General features: G+C 47.2%; 1 pseudogene; it reads left to right on the forward strand.

Annotated features, from left to right (window-relative positions):
• LOC101588073 overlaps positions 1-1,492 on the forward strand; it is a 2,438-nt pseudogene extending 946 nt beyond the window's left edge.
• Positions 1,493-10,913: the final 9,421 nt, after the last annotated feature.

Consider the following 10,913-nt stretch of genomic DNA (forward strand, 5'->3'; position numbering starts at 1 on the left):
ACCCACCAATGGAAGCAGCTGGTTTCACCGCTCAGGTGATTATCCTGAACCATCCCAGCCAGATCAGTGCTGGCTGTGCCCCTCTCCTGGATTGTCACACAGCTCACATTGCTTGCAAGTTTGCTGAGCTGAAAGAAAAGATTGATCGCCGGTCTGGTAAGAAACTGGAAGATGGGCCCAAGTTTTTGAAATCTGGTGATGCTGCCATTGTTGACATGGTTCCAGGTAAGTTCATGTGTGTCAAGAACTTCTCTGACTATCTACCTCTGGGTTGTTTCACTGTTTGTGATATGAGACAGTTTCTGTGGGTGTCATCAAAGCTGTGGACAAGAAGGCAGCTGGAGCTGGCAAGGTCACCAAGTCTGCCCAGAAAGCTCAGAAGGCTAAATGAATATTATCCCTGACACCTGCCCCCCCAGTCTTAATCAGTGGCGAAAGACTGGTCTCAGAACTGTTTCTCCCATTTAAGTTTAATAGTGAAAGACTAGTTAATGATAACAATGCATTGTCTGCCTTCAGAAGGAAAGGAGAAGGGCTGGACAAATAGCTCAGGGATTAAAGAACCTGCAAGCAGGCGCAGGGGCCAGGGGTTCATCCCCGGGCCTGCTGTGCCAGCCCCACCCCCGGGGTGCGCTGAGAGGGTGATTGAGACTGGGAGTGGTGGCGTTCACCTGTAATCCTGTAATCCCAGATCTTGGGAGGCTGTAAACCTGCGGATCACTACGAGTCCGATCTAGTAGTGAGACCCTGAACACCCTGTAGACCCTTCCCTAAAATACAAACAAAAAAACAGGAAAGGAGAATTTTTGTGGACCATTTTTTATGTGTGGCAATTTTTAAGTTACTAGTTTTCAAAATCAGTACTGTTTAATAGAAATAACTTGACCAAAAGTCTGTCACAGAATTTTGAGACCCATGAAAACAAAGTTTAATGAGAAAAAACAATGCCTTCCCTTTCCTTGCTCTTAATTTTTCTGCATGTGAAGTGCGAGTGTGGGGATGGAGCTGGCAGCGTACGAGATCCAGTTCCAAAGAGTCCTTGATTTAATGACAGTTACAGGGTAGCCAGTGACTCTAGGTAGCACACTAACTCCTGTTTCTTCCAGCTGAGCATTTCTATGAGGATTTCTGTCTTTGCATCTTTTAAGTGCTCTACAGAGCCCTAAAATTTCCAGAAACCAGACCTTTTGGAAGCTTCTGGCCCAAAGGTTGGATGGCATTGGTCTTCAGGCCCAAGAAGGAAGGGAAGAATGTGGCACAGGGCAAAAGGCACGATCACCTAAGTGAAACGCTGCAGGCACAGGAAATCTATCGCAGATAGGGCTTGGGGCTCAAGAGCTGTAGCCCTGGTAGGTTGTGTCTCGGGGTCTGTTTGCAAGGACTCAGGACGCCCTCCTGCGATCTCCGAGAGGCCACATGTTTACCCCTTATTCTCTCTCTCCAGGTGAAGAAGCAAGTACAAGGCCGCAGCACTGGGACCCTGAGCATTTGAGTGCTTTAACCGCTATCCAGCTCCTTGTCTACTGCCGCTGCTCTTCAAAGACTGAGTATGCATCTTCTCCTTTCAAACACTTTTGATGTATATCTGTGACACACAGTGATTACATTCATGCTGGGGAGTTGGTGCGCACACACATCACATCCTGACCATCATTGCCTCGCCTTCCCCTCCTCCCCACCCAAGATCCCTTTCCCACCTCGACAAAGTCTGCCTCCTTGTTTTCTCTTTCATTTTGCTCTTTAAATAAGTTATGCTTTGGGAGCCTCATACAAGAAAAACTGTGCAATATTTAAACCTCTGTGTCTAATTAATTTCATTTAGCATCACGGAGTGCCATAATGGAGAGCATCTGTTTTCCTACAAAGGACTTCAGTTCATGTTTGTTTACAGCCCAGTAGTGCTCCATTGCATATATATTTTATTTTATATTTTATTTTTCCATAATCTTATTGACAGACAAATAGCAATGAGACAGTTTCAAATCGAATTGGTAGCACAGTTTCAATAATTAACACATTGCATACACTCTTCCTAGTGTTTAATAGCTGTACAAGATGTGGACTTGATATCTTATTTACAAACACTATTAGAACAAATCCCTCTATTCACGAAGAGAATGTAACTAGATATGTATCCTAACCATCCACTGCATATAAATCCCATGTTTGCTTCGCCCATTCACAGTGTTGATGGGCACGTAGGCTGCTTCCATAACTTAACTACTGGGAGTTGCGCTGCTATAAACATGAGAACGTATGCATCGTGATAATGTGGTGCCTTTAATCCTTTGAAGAAGATACTCAGAGGAGCAGGAGTGAATCAAATAGAGTACACCTGTCCCCAGCTGTGAGTCACATCCCTGCAAATCTGCTGACCCATGCAGCCCTGTCCATGCTCTGAGCTCTGCCAGTGTTCCGCCACCTGAAGGCTCACGTTTAATTCTTTTGCCCATTCCCAATTCTTTTGTCTTAAAAACTACTGGACATCTTTGTGATTGTTTTCCTTGTTCTGTTTCATATTCAGTCTTCTAAAGTGTCCTTCCTGGGTAGGCCAATCCAGGTCCTTGAAGTTGCTCAGAAATCCTTGTCATTGTCACCTGGACACCAACTTGGAACCACACTGCCCACAGTGGTTGTTTCTGGTGTGCTGAGTCCCTCCTTGCTCCCTTAGCAAAAATCAGTGCAAGAATAACTAGAGAGGAAGTAGAAGAGGACAGTGGCCGTCTATGCTGCTGGGAGGTCAAGCGAAATGAGCACGGAAGTGTCCTTTCAATGTAGCTATATGGAGGCCAGTAGTGATGTTTTCTAGAACAAATTGATTGGGTGACAGGAGTGCAAATCTTGTTATACAGGGTTGAGGAGTCGGAGCTGAAGTGCTGGAGAACATGATTTAGGAAAGCCCTTCGAGAAGGGTGTTAGTGCAGACAGGAGAGCTTCGGGGTAGCCAAAAGTGAGCATGAAGTTGAAGGGAGGGAGTTCTTTCTTACGAAAGGAAACACTTCACAATGTTTAAGCGCCCTTTGGGAGAACCTAGTAGAAAGGCCAGAAAATGCAGGAGGGCAAAGACAGCTCAGTGAGTGCATCCTTGAAGACCGGGATCCAGGTGACAAGCCCTGGGACTGCTTAGACAGGAGTGGCACTTCTGCTGTAAGTGGAATGAAGAAGGTAGGGGCATGCACTTGAACGCTGAGTGCCTATAAATTGAGGAAATGCTAATCTGGCAGCATCTATTTTCTCTGCGGTGCAGGACACGAAGTTATCTAAAAGGCAAATAAGCGAGGAGTGTTTGAAGCCTCGAAAAAGCTGGATGTTTAAAGAAGTAATTAGGAATTAGGAAGAGCAAGCCTTGTTGAGGTAGTGAGTGTTGAACCCATCTGGGTACGATGTGATTTTTCCCCCTTGTACCGCTTGGCAGCTGAAAAGCGGGCCCAGAGGAAACTTCTAGTTGAACTCAAGCCTGCCTGGAATGTTTCAGTGTGTTGCCACAGGCAGCTGATGAGGGGGTGGGGAAGCTCGGCAAGAAGTGCTGAAGTACGGCTGCCCACGGTGTTTTCAGGGCCCCAACAGATATTTTTGAGGGCTTCTCTCAAAATAAGAAATGTAATAAAGAAATGCACCCCCAAACCACAGACCCATGAAGAGTAAACAGGGACACAGCTGGCATGGAGATGTTTGCTGCACCATCATGCATGGGAGGTTCCTACAGGGCTCAGACTCGGGGTCTCCCTGTTCACATGTGGGGGCCACCTCTCCCCTTTCCTCATGGCCTGCTGTGCCCTGGATGGCCAATGGACCCTCTCTCTGCTGCCCCTCACACACCATGGTTCTCTGGCACCTCCGGGCACAGGAGCAATCTGGACCTCCTGGCCCCTGCAGGTCCTTATGCCACTAACTGCAGCCTGGCTCCACCATCACCCACAGTGTCACCGTTATACACCAGACCGCCCATGGACACCAGTTTCCAACTGATATTCTGAACTATTGACAGTGACCACTGATGCACACCTTCCCCAGAGTATGCAGGAAGTGCAAATGGTGAGTGGTGCTGCGGTCACCTCCGAGGTAGCCTTTGACATTGTGCAGGATGATGTAAAAGAACGCATCTTCCAGTTATGCCCTGCATTGAGATCCCTGGCCATAATCACTGCATTGCAACAGGAGATCACTTTCCACTCTCCCTGCATCTTGCGTTCTATGTGCTGCCACCAGGTAGGAAGAGGGGTGCAGGGGCCCCATGAACAGTGTGAACAGTAGCCCATTTATGTGGAGGATATCGTTCCATCTTCTGGCAGGGATTAAGATCAAACCTGGAGAGCATGGCCTTCACATGATGGCCAATGGCAAGAGAATTTATTAATATGTTAGTGGCGCAGGGAGGATCTCAAGTGCCCACGAAAGAGATGTGGCTACCATCAGGAGCCAGTTTGACAGAGACATAAAGCCTGACAAAGGGGTGGAGTGACACTGAATGTGCACAGTGCTAGCTGGGCTGGAGGAGGAGCACAGGGTAAATGGTAAGCAGCGTCACTTCCCTCCCCCATGTAGCGCTACAGATACAATCTGAATGTGCACAGGTGGCACAAGCGCAAGGGGCAGTGGGGACAAGCAAGACCCCACAGTTCCGAATCCACTAAGTGAGGGTCACACCAAATCAACATGCTAGCACTAAAGAAATGTACTTGCCAGCAAAAGATCTAAGACTCCTTATGTCATTTGCCCAAACCCACATGTAGGGGTAAGGTCAGAGGGGACTCTGAATGGCAGAAATAGCGATTGACACCTGTTTGGTTACTGGTCTGATCTCAGGGAGCTCTTCTGGATAGCACCGCTGCCCCTCGCTAGCCCCAGACACTTGGTAAAAACTTAGAAAACCCAGGAAGGCACCAGAAAGCATGAACGACCTGAAATCCGGCACCAGAGCAAGGTCTCTCTTCAACAAAGAACAGTGCTGAATAAAATGATGTGGTGAATTGGCCGAGGTCCTCTGGAGGAACAAAATCAGTACAGTATATATATTATGAAAAGGGATTGATTAGGTTGGCTCACAAGATCAGAGGCCAGAGGGTCCCCCAATGGCCAACCACATAGTGCAGGATCAGAAGTCGCAGTGACTTCTGAGCCCAAGTAGCTGGAAGCCTCAGACCCAGAAGTGTCGAGGAGGCCACACCCCTGCAAAGCTGAAGGCCTCTGTGTGAGCCACTGCAGAACCACTGGTGGAAGTCCTTGTTCAAAGACTGAAGCAGCTGGAGTCAGTGGTGCACAAGCGACGGCAGCAAAAGACTCTGCACCAGGTTGAGCAGAAGCAAGCTTGCCCGTAATGACTGGCCTTCTCCATCTGCCAGTGTTTTGGCCGTCTGAGCCACGAGCCCACTGCACCATGGCACCAGTATTCCGCGTGGGCCTCCCTGCTCAGGTGGCTGACTTGCATGGCAGTCAGCTCTGGAAGCACCCTTATAGACACACCCAAAAATGCAGTTTACTAGCCTCTTAGGCCTCTCTCATTCCAAACAAGTAGAAAGTTAAACCATCCTCAAACTGGGCATATGCTGTAATCCCAGCACTCAGGAGGCCGAGGCAGGAGGATCACTGTGAGTTTGAGGTCAGACTGTGCTACACAGTGAGTTCAAGACCAGCCTGAATTTCAGAAAGAGAGAGGTCTTGGCTAATAAATAAATAAATAGAAATTCACTGTACATGAAGCATGCGGGGCCTAAGCTGGCAAGAGGAAGACAGAGTCCATGGATAGGAAAACTGAAAAGTCATTCATTGAAGGTATGGATACAGTCCACTAACTGCTACAATGGGGATAAAGCAGGTAAGCCACAGTTGAGACTGGGTAGCCGTATGAGCTCATACTTCCCAATAAGGAGGGAGGTCATGCGCTGATACCTTCCCGAGTCCTCATGGCAAGAGGCAGGGTGAGGGCACTGGGGGTGGGGTGCTCAGGAAGCACAGGCTAGGGTGCTAGGAACTCAGTTTATCTTCACAGAAAGCAACGTCACTGAAGATGGAGGCAGTGTTTGCGATGGAGGTGGGCAGAGCAGCCCAGAACAATCCAGAAATGAGAGAAGGTACCACAGCAGACAGTTTGATAGCTACAGGTCCATGTTTCAAAAGAGAAAACCCCACCTTCCAGTCATTCATTTAACAAGGGCTTGGGAAATCCCGGCAACAGGATACACAGACAAGTGATTATCACTTCTCTCCGGGTCAGTTTTGTAATTGTCTGCAAAGAGCCAGCTAAATTTGCATGGAGGACCTGAATAATCAACAAGCACTTTACCAGGACTGGCAATTGTAAAAAACAAATGCAAACTAAGCTTCTCACAGTTCAGTAGGGGAAAAGAAAGATGACGGCTCCTACTTACCAAGATCTGAGAAGAGAGGGGCCGGGGAGATACCTCAATGGAATAAGTGCTTGCTAGGCAAGCTTAAGGTTGTGAGTTCGATCCCTGGTACCACCAAAAAAGAAAAGAAAGAAAGATGAAAAGAAAGAGGATGGCTCTATCAGGATCTTAGCGTCTGCCGTGTGTCTCCTGCATGCTGACTTCGGAGCCTACTAACTGTTCCATGCTGGAGACAAGGCTGGGCTTAGTGTCAAAATTCTGCCTACTCAGACACATTAAGCAACCCGCCCACGGCCATGCACTACCCAAGCATCAGAGGCGGGGCTCACAGTTCTCTCTTCCCCCCAGTGCTCCAGTGCTCTGTCCCCCTATGAAGCAGCACTTGCTCAAAACCATGGGCAGCACACTTTGGGGAGGCTGTCTGGACCGAGCTTCCCACTCCTCTTTCACTCAAGAAGTCCATTGCCCCAAACAGCACACCCCATCAATTTCCCCAGCAGTTTTTAAATAAATGAGTACAGAGTTGCATTTGAGAGTAATCTCAGCCTCTATTCAGAAGGCTAGAAAACATATCAAACTGCTTCGAGCCCTGGCACTATGATTCACATTCCTTCCTAAGCCAGTTAACCACAAATGCTGCCCACAGAGAGAGTGTTGAAAGCCAGGTTCTAGAGGTTGCGAAGCAATGCTTGGTATTTTTTTGAAATGCGTGTCCGCAGGAAAGTTTGCCTTGCACTGAACTAAGCGTTTCCTCCTACATTCTCCCAGACATGCTTTCAAACTCTATTCTTTGTTGTTTTACAAAAAGATTGTTTCTCCATTAGCCTTTAAACCATTCTGCTAATAGACTGGAATTCCTCCAGAGCCGTGTGGCAGGAGGGAAGCGGCAGGTGGGTGTCGCACTGTTAGCATCTTCTCAAGGTTTTCCATTCTTGTTCTGTATTTTCCAGTAATTAATAACCCACAAAAGCAAATGAATAATCAGTATTTTGATCTACCATTTCCTATACGGGACAGGGACAAAGGCCCTCAAATTTGTGGCTGTTGGTCCAAATTAGCTGTTTTTCAAAGCTTTGAAGTTATTCGCCAGTGTCACTTCCCAAGTGACCTTGCAAAGAATTCTCCAGGAGCAGTGGGAGTTTATTTGAATAAGCAGAGTCTTGACACTGTTTAATGAGGCACTTGTGACAGCCTCCTAACTGGACTACTCTTACCCATTCTTGGATCCTCCCCCATCCACAGGCATGCCTGCTGTCCCTACTCCCCAGGGTAACTTTGGAAGGCTCTCTATTGCCTAGAGAACAATATGGAAGTTTCTTAACCTGGTACACAGGACTCTGCCCAAACCAACTTGCATTTTTACCCTGCCCCCAACCTATATCCTGTCAAGTATAAAACTCCTGCGCTTTGCCAATGGGTCTAATCACAAAGTTCCCAGATGTCTGTCTAGAAGACCCCTGGACTCTGACTGAAAATGACCCAATGCGTGGCCGGGACATAAACAATGTACCATTTTTCTTGCTCTCCATCCTCTTTGATGGTCAGTTAAGGGAAGGCAACATTTTTAGAGACAGATGCAAACTGGGAGAGTTAGATAAAATATTAGACATAAATCAAAGCACAGTTACAAGGGACTGCAGAGAGGGCAGTTGTTTGATCCTAACTTTAGTGAGTGGCCCCAACCCTCTTGTCAGGGAGAACTTATGAGGGGACCCCACCTCTTGGGAACAAAGTATATGTCCTTAAGGCCGTGACACCTACCAGGTGTGCTAGGCTCATCCAACCCCTTCTGGAATCGCAAGAGTGGCTCTTCAGGTGTGTTTCCCTGGCTCCGAATCACCCTTCACCCCATTGCCTGCTAACACTTTTCTTCTCAAGAATGGCGATCTTTGGAGCTGCCTCTCATATCTACCTCAAGGGAAGAAAGTTCTTCCCTAACTGACTAACCAGCGCTGCCCTGGTGACCCTGTGGAGGAACCTTGGCCATGGTCATGCTGACTCTTCTGTAATGGGAAGCAAACCCAAGACTAGAGTGCGTGTGCAAGCAGCTCCTCTTTCTGTCACATACAACTGGCATCGTGGGGCCTGCCATGCAGTTTTCAGTACAGGTTTCTGAGTGTTCCCCAACTAGACTGTCCCTTGGCTTCTGGATCTGTCCCCTGTGCTTATGATTTTCAGTGTTTCTCTCTGTTTTTTTAGGAAGTTCAAAGTGCCCGGTCTCCTCGGAAAGAGCACAGATGTCCATCTTTGGAGGAATGGATAAAGAGGTGGGGTTTTCAATACAATGGAATACCAGTCTGTCATAAAGAAGGATAAACTTGAGACATTTCTAGGTAAGTGGACACACCCTGAGACCATACTTTGAAGTGAAATAAATCTGACACATGTGTTTATTGCATTGTTTCTCATGTGTGAGAAAACAAGGGCAAATAGGGACCAGAACAGAGGATAGATATTGGGAAATAGGAAAGACATGTCCAAATGGGAAGGGGGACAAGGGACAGGGAGGGGGGGAGGGAAGGAAGGGAAAAGAAAAAAGACTGGAAGTAAATAAGGAGAGAAGAGTCAAAGGGGGGGAATTGGACAAAAGATGAATTAAGATACATCACGCACAGGTACAAATTTCCTATGATGAATGCGATCATTATGTATATCAAAAGTGTACCAATTCACTTAATTTTTTAAACAAAAAAGCATGAGGTCTTATACCAAAATCTCTGAACCACTTTGAGTTGATTGTCTTACAGGAAAAGAGGCAGGGATTTCCTTTCACCCTTCCACATCAACAGGTCCTTTCTGCCTTCTTTGTTTGTCATTTGTCTTCCCTATTCCCTGTTGCCTCCATTTTTGCTGGCCGACATGCATAATTATATGCATTTTGTGTTGAGGGAAAATGCCAACAGTGTTTTATTTAATAAAAAATAAACTTCATGCGCAGTGACCAACATGATTGCTTTCCAGATCTGACAACCTTAGAGACAGGCACCGGAGGAGACATGCTCAACAGTACTACAGTGTATCTGCCCCACATACACACATATGGCTGTTGGACTGTAGCAAGTGCTGCAAACATGCATGCCTGACATTTCATGAACATTAAGATTCTGGGCCATTCCTAAGTATTCTACGTGACCGAGAGGAGAGGGCAGAGAACAGCCTCATGGTTTGTAGGTTGGAATAAGGCACTCACTAATCACCATCCTGCTGATCTGAAAGGTCGAAAGGCAGAAAGTTGTTTATTTGTTGAGTGCAAACTTGTGTTACACAGGCTTCTCCCACTGCCCTGGCTGTAGTCTGCCTCCTACATGCAGTGGGAAGATGACACCCATTCCATAAAATATACATAGATGTGTATTGATGTCATTGACACTAAGGAATAAGGAAGTGATTAACTCCTGCCTGTTACAATGAATGCCTTCTCCCAGAGTTAAGACGGTGCGGAGCTGTCTTCCTGCTTTGCAGCTGCCCTGTGGTCATGTGCAGGCTCTGAAAGAGCACTGCTCCTGGCAGAAGCGCTTCTCTTCCTACCACCAACTGGCCTCGGACTACCTAAAAGCAGGGAGGCCTGACCGCACTGTGCTTGGCCCAAAGTTTTCCTACCCTTCTTGTGGCTGTATTTAGGAGACTTTCTAGAAAGGAGTTGGAGAAAACATGAGCATTTGAAATGTTCTAATTATTGGCAACAACTTGGATGTGACATACTGTTTGTTTTATACCAGTTACGTATTGGCTACAAAGAATCTAAAAGTCCACTTGTTTTTATTCATAAACATAACTTTTTGGAAGAAGAAAAAATATATATTAGTGTTTTAGGTTGTACTCACATTAAACTATTAATGCCAACTCTCAAACATGACTGCACTACGCAATGATGAATACTGAGAGACACTACTCCTTCTGTTCAGGTAGCTGGATTTTGTTTCAAGCTACTTCCTCTCTGAGTCTCAGTCCATCTGGAAAATGAGAACAAGCTTTAGCTATTTCAAGGTCCTGCTCGCCGCTAACATTCTGCTTCCCAGAGAAAATTTTGGAGTTTCCCTTTATCTTTCCAACCACAACAAAAGACCTCCATGAACATCTCAGAAGAGTTGACTTCTTAAAGCAAACTGAGCTCGGATGTCCTTTCCAAATGGCTTACGTGGGTTATTCGGGTAGTTCCGGCTGTGGGAATTGCCAATAAGTCATCGGCAGAATTCCACCTGCCACTGGAGAAAGAGCAACTTCCCTTCTCTTTCCTGGCCGGGGCTCTTGGAAGCAGCCCTCTGCTTTCCGTGCACGTCCGTGAGGAATGCGTTGGGAGGGGAGAGACCCTGCCCAGGCCTCGTCCATCACCACCCTCCCGGGCTCCTGCACTGGGCCTTGCTGACCTCCCTGACTCCACGCCAGCTCCTCCTGCTCTCTGGGATGACCCGGATGCTCCCACCAGATGGAGTTCTGATGGTGGCTCCATCAATCACTTAGGGCAGAACGTCCTGCCTGCTGCTGGTGGTTTCTGCCTTTCAAGGCCCCAGTGAGTTGGCCCTGACCTCTCTGGCTGTAAGGCACACCTCCTAATAGGCACTGTGC

This window comes from Octodon degus, unplaced genomic scaffold (genome assembly GCF_000260255.1).
Source record: "Octodon degus isolate 3935 unplaced genomic scaffold, OctDeg1.0 scaffold00249, whole genome shotgun sequence".
Taxonomy (NCBI): Eukaryota; Metazoa; Chordata; class Mammalia; order Rodentia; family Octodontidae; genus Octodon; species Octodon degus.